Source organism: Triturus cristatus, chromosome 4_1 (genome assembly GCF_964204655.1).
Source record: "Triturus cristatus chromosome 4_1, aTriCri1.1, whole genome shotgun sequence".
In the NCBI taxonomy this organism is placed as follows: domain Eukaryota; kingdom Metazoa; phylum Chordata; class Amphibia; order Caudata; family Salamandridae; genus Triturus; species Triturus cristatus.
Window position 1 is genome coordinate 1,126,666,588 of NC_140585.1, and position 8,331 is coordinate 1,126,674,918.

The window sequence follows — 8,331 nt, forward strand, 5'->3', positions numbered from 1 at the left end:
AAGCTAAGACTCTACCTATTTGAGACTCAATTCCGAGTTCAGACAGACCACAGGCCCTTCAGATGGTTAATGCAGATGAGGGGTGAGAACCCAAAACTGTTGAGATGGTCCATCTCCCAACAGGGAATGGACTTTACGGTGGAACACCGCCTTGGCAGAGAACACGCCAATGCTGATGGTCTGTCCAGGTTCTTCCGCCTTAGTAATGGTTGGGTAGTTCTCCCTACTTTCAGCTGGAGGGGACATGTGTTAGACCTGGCATCTTCTGGGGTGTTTCCCTTGTATTTTTGCTTTCTAGCCTCCTGTTTTTAATGGTACGTTAAACATCGTTTTGCTGGTTTAGTGTCTCTGCCACTTTCTCACTGCTGTTCAGTGTTAAAGTGCAAGTGCTCCCACCGTAAATAGTGTTTATGGATTGGTGTTTCCATGTTTGGCTTAATTGATTTATTATTAAGTCCCTAGTATAATGCACTGTGTGTGTCCAGGGCCTGTAAATCAAATTCTTCTGGTGGGCCTGTTGCCCTGATTGTGCCACCCACACAAGCAGCTTTCAAAGGTGTCTCAGACCAGCCACTGCAGTGTCTGCGCACAGTTTTTACTACCATGTTGACCTGGCAACTGCCCCCACTTGCCAGGCCCTAACCTTGCATTTTCTTACATGTAAGGCACCCCTCACGTAGGCCCAAGGAACCCCCATGGGCAGGGTGGAGTGTATGTGAAAGGTAGGACATGTCCTGGTGTTAGTGACATGATAGTGAAAAACTGCCAATTTCGTTTTTCACTATTGACAGGCTATCTATGCCATAGGCTAACATGGGAGTTGCTTTGTAACATCTGACAAGCCTAACATTCCATTAGGACATGATAGAGGAATAGAGTTTAGTATGCCCAAACTCAGGATTTAAATACATCTTTTAATAAAGATGTTTTTTATATTATGTGTTTGGAAATACCATTTTTAGAAAGTGGGTATTTTCTAATCTAACCATTCTGTGTGCCTCTGCTGGTTTGTGTATTGACTGTCTGGTTTTGAAGTGACAGAGGCTAGGGATGTGCATTTACTGTAGACAGCCACAAAGGTGGTTGAGGTGAGTCCTGCCTCCTGTAATTCTGGGGAAAGCACTTAATTACTTGTGCTTTAAAAAAAAAAAGGTGACTTCTTTAACATAATCTGGTGCTTGTGTAGAGCACACTAATGCCCTTGGGCAAAGTTTGTGCTATAGAGTCGCTAGCAGTTTGCATAATGAGCAGGACAGTAGTTGTGTTGCGTACGTCGAGTGGGTGGGCAGCAACATCTATTTTACAGACTTCTGTAAATGCTGCTATATACATGGAGCCTGTCCGAGTTTGTTTGTTAGATTTTTTCTTCAGCTAGTATGTTTTGATTTCCTCTTTAGGGAGGACCTGTACCTCAGCTTTCTGAAGGCCCGGGATGTGCTTGTGCAACCGTTTGGCTGCTTTTCAAGTTATCAGCAAGAGACAATGAATAGGCCATGGGAGGAGGAAATGTGTGAAGTTTCTCGCCTCAGCCTCCTTAGTGGAAAGCCATGTCAGAGACAGGGATATTAGCTGTGCGTGACTCATGGTATTAGTTTGATAAAAACAAATTATTACAGCTCAAGTTTCCTTTAAAGCAGTTGCACAGTTTATGAACTGGCATTCCTTCATTGGTTACAGTAAAATATTGTCACATCGCTGATTTCCCTACAGCGACCAGTCGTGTTTCGAAATAGCCCACATCCTCCATATGGTGTGCGCGTGTTCAGTATGTAGTGCATTTTGTGTTGGATGCATAACTAATTCAAGAAACAACATTCTCTTTCATGCTCATCAACTTTATATTAATTTCCCACACTTAGCCTTCACCTAAACACGTGGACCTAGTATAGGTAGCTTGTTATTGTCGACCTTTTATTTTGATGACCTCAACTGAAAGGTTATGACACTCCGCGTTAACCCGGCTAAACATAGTAAGACTTGATTCAACGCAATGAGGTAACGCAGATCTTACTATACTTGCAATTATATATTCTTGTTAGGTTGGGTCCATAGAATTACAGAGCTCACCTGTCCGCGCCTTGGTAAAAATCCCACTGTTGAACTTTTGAATGTCCAGGTTCTCAAACTTTGTTAACCTAAGTGAGTGTAGCTGTTTGCTGTTCACTGAAGGAACAGTCTGGCAATTAGCTAGTGAATTCCTGACATTCCATTGTGATGGGGTGAGAAAAGGAAGCAGCAAAAGGAGGGTTAGCACTCCTGCCACCACTCCATGCGCTCCAACATTTTGTCTTCTCACGAAGTTTCAGTCCTGAAAAAGAGACAAATACACTCCTGCGAGCTGTGACCATTTCATTATATTAGTATTTCCAAAATTGTATTGTTGTGTTTTGCATTCTAAGTCCTCTACACAGTGCTGCAGCTGCTTCTCTGGTCCTGTCAGTAATTTCCACACTTTAACACCTCTAGGCAAGGCTGCAGCCTCTTCTTTGGTCCTGTGAGTAATTCCTCATTCCAAGTCCTCTACACAATGCTGCTAGCTGCTTCCCTGGTCCAGTCGGTAATGCCTCATTCTAAAACCTCAAAACAGTGCTGCAGCTGCCTAATTCTAAAACCTCAACACAGTGCTGCAGCTGCTTCTCTAGTCCCAAATGTAATTCATCCTTCTAAGTCCTCTAGACAGTGCTGCTGCTGTGTCTCTCTTACAAGTGGTAATAACTCATTCTTAGTCCTCTAAACTCTTCTAGTAAAAAACAATATCATTTACAGCGCCAATAGCTCTAACTTTCACAAATACCAAACCGATCTCATTGCAAATGCTTGTTTTGGAAGTTTGTGGGCAGTTTTATGGCCATGTGGGGTTTCACTGTTCATTTCTCTATTACCACAAGCAATGCAAGCATTGCCTGCAGCAAACACGGATGCATGCATTCTTTCATACCTGGAAAACATCCCTGATTTGCAAATGTGGCCCACTTTTTTAGCTACCTGATTTACTAATGAGTACCACTTTTATTTTGGTGCCGGGGTTATTTTTTGACACAGTATAACCCGACTGTGTCTGTACTTCACTGACATGGACATGAAGGCCCATTTTTTCTTGCTTGAACTGGGGCCCATGGCACCCTTTCTACACCACTGCAGACAGAGTGGTATTCAGACATTTAATGGGCCTGCCTAGGTCAGGGAAACCCCAGCTGAATTCTCAGCTCCTATATCTTCGCTTTTCCTCTATGCTGGAACACCGAAGTTCTGCGCTTCATTGCCCTATCAGAATACTTCCCTCGCTGATGTGAATCTCTTTCAGAACACATGTGCGAATCCCTCTGAGAAAAGTGTGACCTTACAGTTCCAAGCAAAGCCGTAAGCTTAGTACTATAGGATGCCTTAAAGGGCAAAGTCACACAGAGTAACCTAGCTTAATCAAATGCAAGAAAGGTAAAATCACACTTACGACTGTCACTGGGTAACTCACTGTGTGTAAATGAGCAATCTTATCACACTGAAGACAATACACTGTTACATTTCTCCTATATAATATGCACTGTTCATTTACCTATAAAATATGCACTGTACATTTTAAATGCATTGTTCCACAGCTAGCCCATTAGCACATAAGTACCCTAGATACATATTTAAGATGTATTTCTAGTAGCCATTAGTTCTCAAAGGTTGCTCGTGTATTTGGCTACCATTATGTTATCTCAGCTTCCTTCTACCTTCCATAGATCCCTAGCTGACTTCACATTTTAGTGGATCCTAAAGATAATTGCCCTAGATCTATACGTCACATTACTGCTCTGGACATTCGGGAAAGGCTCCAAAGCCTTTCTTCTGCCTAGACCATCCTTTTGGCATTCCATCTCTTGTCCCCCATAGAGATCCGCAGCCCAAGGGGCGGAAATAGACCCCCGACCAGTGTCTTCTCCTTCTGCTCTTGAATTTCCCTCAACCCGAACAACCTTCAACCAGCCCCTCAAGGTCACAGATTATGTGCTGTGGGCATTGCTAATCAATGAAAGCTTCAGTGGGTCCCTGCCCAGGTAGCCTTACAAAGAGACAAACAAGCTAAGGATGTCAGTCCCTATTTGGGGGGGAGGATCCTGTTTGACCCTCTTTCCCCAACCACCATAAGCCGTGGAAGGATGCAGGGCTCAGAATTTCTCCTTAGCCACGTGCAATGGCAAAAAGATTTATTGATGTCATGTGGCAAGTAAATTAATTTTCCAGTAACATGATGATGAATTGGATTTGCAGCAATTCTGTAGGCCTGGATCCTTCAATAGTCTGTTTTCAGTAACCTGTATCTGATCTCTCCAGGGTGTGTGTTTTCTTTATGTGTACTGAGGAGGAATCAAGTCACTCCAAGGATTTAAGCATGGGTGTGCTGTGCTCACTGTCGCCAGCTTTGTTTAACTTTAGTAATCCTTGTGCTTAATTACGCAATGCGTGTCTGAATGCTCAATATGTATTTACCGCATACACGACTGCCCCTCCCTAACCGGTCTCTGATAAACAGGTAGTGCTGGGGAACAGTTAGTCATATTTATGCATAGGTGCCCCACGTCAAGTGCAAAACTCACTGACCTTTCTTATTAGTAAATCACACTTTATATGCCAAAGCAATGGAAATCACAATTGTAAAGATAAATACTACAAATCCCAAAAGGCAATGTGATGCTGGCTGAAAAGCACTCAGTGGCTGAGTTTAATTCACACATTCCATCCATCATCTTGTTGTCATTACAGTTGATGCCCTAAGTGCGATGGATGCCCAGACGTGGGTCTCATGCTCACTGTGCCATATGACTCAAGCTACACCCTACTGATGAGCCCCAAGTAAGGGGAAACCACTCTGGGGTTGCTTCCGGTCCCTTCTGGAGGAGGCCTGGTCTGGCAGTTCAGGCCTTTGTCTGGAATGGAATGATGGGTGAAAAACAATGAATTGAAATGTGGCCCGAGTGACTGCCAGTGGCTGAGATTAATTCAAGCTTTCCATACATATCCTTGTTGTCGCCACTCATGACATAGCACAACTTCGAAGGATCATCTCTAAAAGGAGCTTGGAGACTTGGAAAAAGAGTCCACCTTGTGATGACATAAACTTTGGCAAGACAGGAGTAATGCGTCACTTGCCAGGATCCTCTTTAAAAAGCCATGTTTGTGGTGCTGAGGGGTGTGTGGGGTGTAAAGTGTAACACCGTAACAGATGTGCTTCTGAAAGATTTGGGATTGATTCAGATTCAGACATTCCACTGAATGATTAGACTGCTGGCCAATGTCAGTCACATGTCTGAGTAACCTCTGAAATGTCGGCAGGGTTGGGACAGAATCTTCATATATCACTCTTGCATTGGAAATGATGATACAGTTGTGGCAGAGTCTGTCACTCTGCCCCAGTCACATACCTGACCAACTCTGCTTCACATGTTGAAATGTAAGGTCACATAAAACAATAAAGCCACTGACAATCATTTTATCTACATTGGCATCCTCGTTGCTAGCATTTGTCGACCACTGTTGCTAACTTGTGTTAGGAGAAGCAGTTTGTTTTGTGTTGAAATGATGGATTGTAGTCACGAGGTAAGTCAAAGTAGATGTTTATTGGTAAGTTACAGGATGGTAGTTACAAGTAGATAAGTTGGTTAACGGCCCCACCAGGAGCTGCATCTTTGCTGCTCAGCCTACTCTCTCTAACTGTCATTCCTCCAGTCCACCAGGCACACCAACATTACACACAGTCATCAGGCATTCCAACATTCCATACACACACACTCATGCATACTGGCTGAGCAGCAGGAAATGTAAGTACAACACATCCTCTTCCCTCGAGAAATCAAAGAACTAAAAATAGAAACAAGCCTATGTGAGAGTAGCACCAATATGCAGAAGGCTTGTTAAAACATTGCATCCAAATGAATATCTTAGGTGAAGAAAAGATGCATAATGAAGAAGGACATTGAAGCTGCAGAAAGATAGGTGCGTGTTGCAGAAGAACAGAGGATGGAAGAATGAGTGAATGTATACAGCAAGGAAAAGAGTGCAAACGAGAAAATACGAACATAACATAGCACGTCCCCATCCCTTGGAAACATAAAGAAGAAAATCCAGAAATTGGAAAAAGCAAGAAACTGCAAATATGAGATAAAGAGGAAAAACATATACGCAATTCACATGGAAAATGAGAATGAGAGGAAGGCTATCCTCTAAACAACAATTTTAAATTCCAGTACAGCATGGTAATGCTGTGCAGAGTTGGGAGAAAAGTTGACACCGATAAGGTGTATAACCCAAACTAGTCTCCCATTTCTACACACCACGCACTAAAGAGGGCATAGTGTAGGACTTGGAGAATGGAGGACACCCGCGGAGTGTAAATTCCCAACCATTCACACTGTTCTGCACGCCACAACCATACAGGGAACACTAAGGAACTCATAATACATTTAAATAAATGCATACATAATAATCAAGTATAGGGTACGCTGCCCATTGCGCACCAAACATTTTAAGAATAGGGTACACTGCCCATTACGCAGTAAACATTTTAAGAATAGGGTACACTGCCCATTACGCATGTATATAAAAAAATAAGTGTAAAGGAAAAATAACCCACACTGCTAGGTAGAACAAATATACGGGTAATGCAAGTGTAAAAGGGTAAACAACCCACACTGCTAGGCACAGCAAATATACGAGTTAATACAAGTGTAAAAAGGTAAACAACCCACACTGCTAGGCAAACAATCTATACTAATGTTAGGCACAAAAACTGTATAGGGTGAAATCAGTGTAACGGGTGTGCGCACTAACCACACTGAAGAATAAAACAAATGTATAGAGACCAGCTCTAATACACAACAACCCTAAAGGAAAAGTCTAAGCTTAGTGTCCTGAAAATATCTAGATCGGCCAAAACAATAACAAATAAAGCTCTCACTAAATGCATACCACGTAAGCAAATACTCAATTAAAGTATGAGTAAAGGATAGAATAAAACACAGTGTATATAACACATTACTTAATGTACTAAATAAAATAAAGACTGTAGTACACCTCCCCTTACACACCAATTGTCAAACACATTACAGTCTCATTTAAATTCTTACAAAAGTAATTACAAGCACATTAAATGGTAGTTCTTAAACAATTGCAGATGATGATATATATGAGAAAAGAAGAACAAAGGCCGGTGAGCGAACTCTCTCACCCAAAGAGTGTTGAACACGTCACACGCCGATTAGTAGGTCCTTTAAATGCTTAGAGTGGAGAGAGAAAAAACTGCACCCTCTGGCAATTGACAAAAACAATGTCGATAGTTTTAAATCATGGAAAGGTTGCCCAAGAATTGTAGCACCAATTGTAGCACCAATTCAGCTAGTCCGTAGATTTTTGGTGAGCTGCACATCAAATGAGCACAAAGAGCTACGAAGAGTGATCGTGATCGGGAAGCTGACAGCAATAAAGATGACTCCTTGTTGTTGGATGAAGACAACGGTCAATTTAACTTTATTGACACACGAAGAAGAGCAAACGTGGTTGTCATACAGTGTGGTGACATCACGCCGGATGGCTCCCGGCACCACCGTGCTGCCAAACGTGTCTAACATCATGACGCCTCGCAAACCAGCAAACGTCACAGAGGATGCACAGCAGCTTCGCTGGACACTGCAAAGTGGTAAGACTGCACGCGCAGTGGCAAACATAACTGAAATTTTGAAAGATGCATGCACATGGTGGGCGCGTGGTGCGATGATTCAAATAAGCGGTTGATCTTCCAAATGTAGAGAGGACGACTGAGGCCCAAAATTAAATAAAACATGGGCTTACCTCCATATGTCCGTAACATCACGACTTCGGTACACATATGAAGTCAAGAGCCTTCGGCAAACAAACAAAGATGGAAGTGCAGTCCAGTGCAGTCCTAGGCTCACCCAAAGCGCCGCCTTAACCACTCATTATACAAAGTGCTCTCCGCAAAGTACTTGACAGAATGTACAAAGGCCAGTGTCTTCTGTTGATAACGGTTGATGAAAACATTGCCAGACTTCATGCTCTGTACTACTGTATGTCCTAAATAAAGTTGACTCTGAATGTCCAAACATGTAGGTAGATTCTGCTGATTACAGTGGTCATAAACCCGCCAGTCCTTGCAGTCTTCACTGATGCCAAGATCCCACCATGGCAAACAGGTGTAAGAAAATATGCCAGTCTTTGACGTATACTGGTTAGCGCTGTATCCTTTCTTTTTTTTAAGCATAAATCCATAACCACAAGGAATGTGAAGCGGCCTGGGTAGGCTGTCCAGATGGTGGAGGACACTGGTGAGACCTG

At 42.8% G+C, this 8,331-nt stretch overlaps 1 protein-coding gene across 1 annotated transcript in view; it reads right to left on the reverse strand.

Annotated features, from left to right (window-relative positions):
• LOC146856139 (uncharacterized) overlaps window positions 1–7,359 on the reverse strand; it is a 247,809-nt gene extending 240,450 nt beyond the window's left edge. Inside the window, exon 1 of the mRNA XM_085654171.1 lies at window positions 7,208–7,359. The gene's annotated coding sequence lies outside the window, so the exon portion shown is untranslated. The remainder of the gene's footprint in view (window positions 1–7,207) is intronic.
• Between the last annotated feature and the right edge of the window lie 972 nt (window positions 7,360–8,331).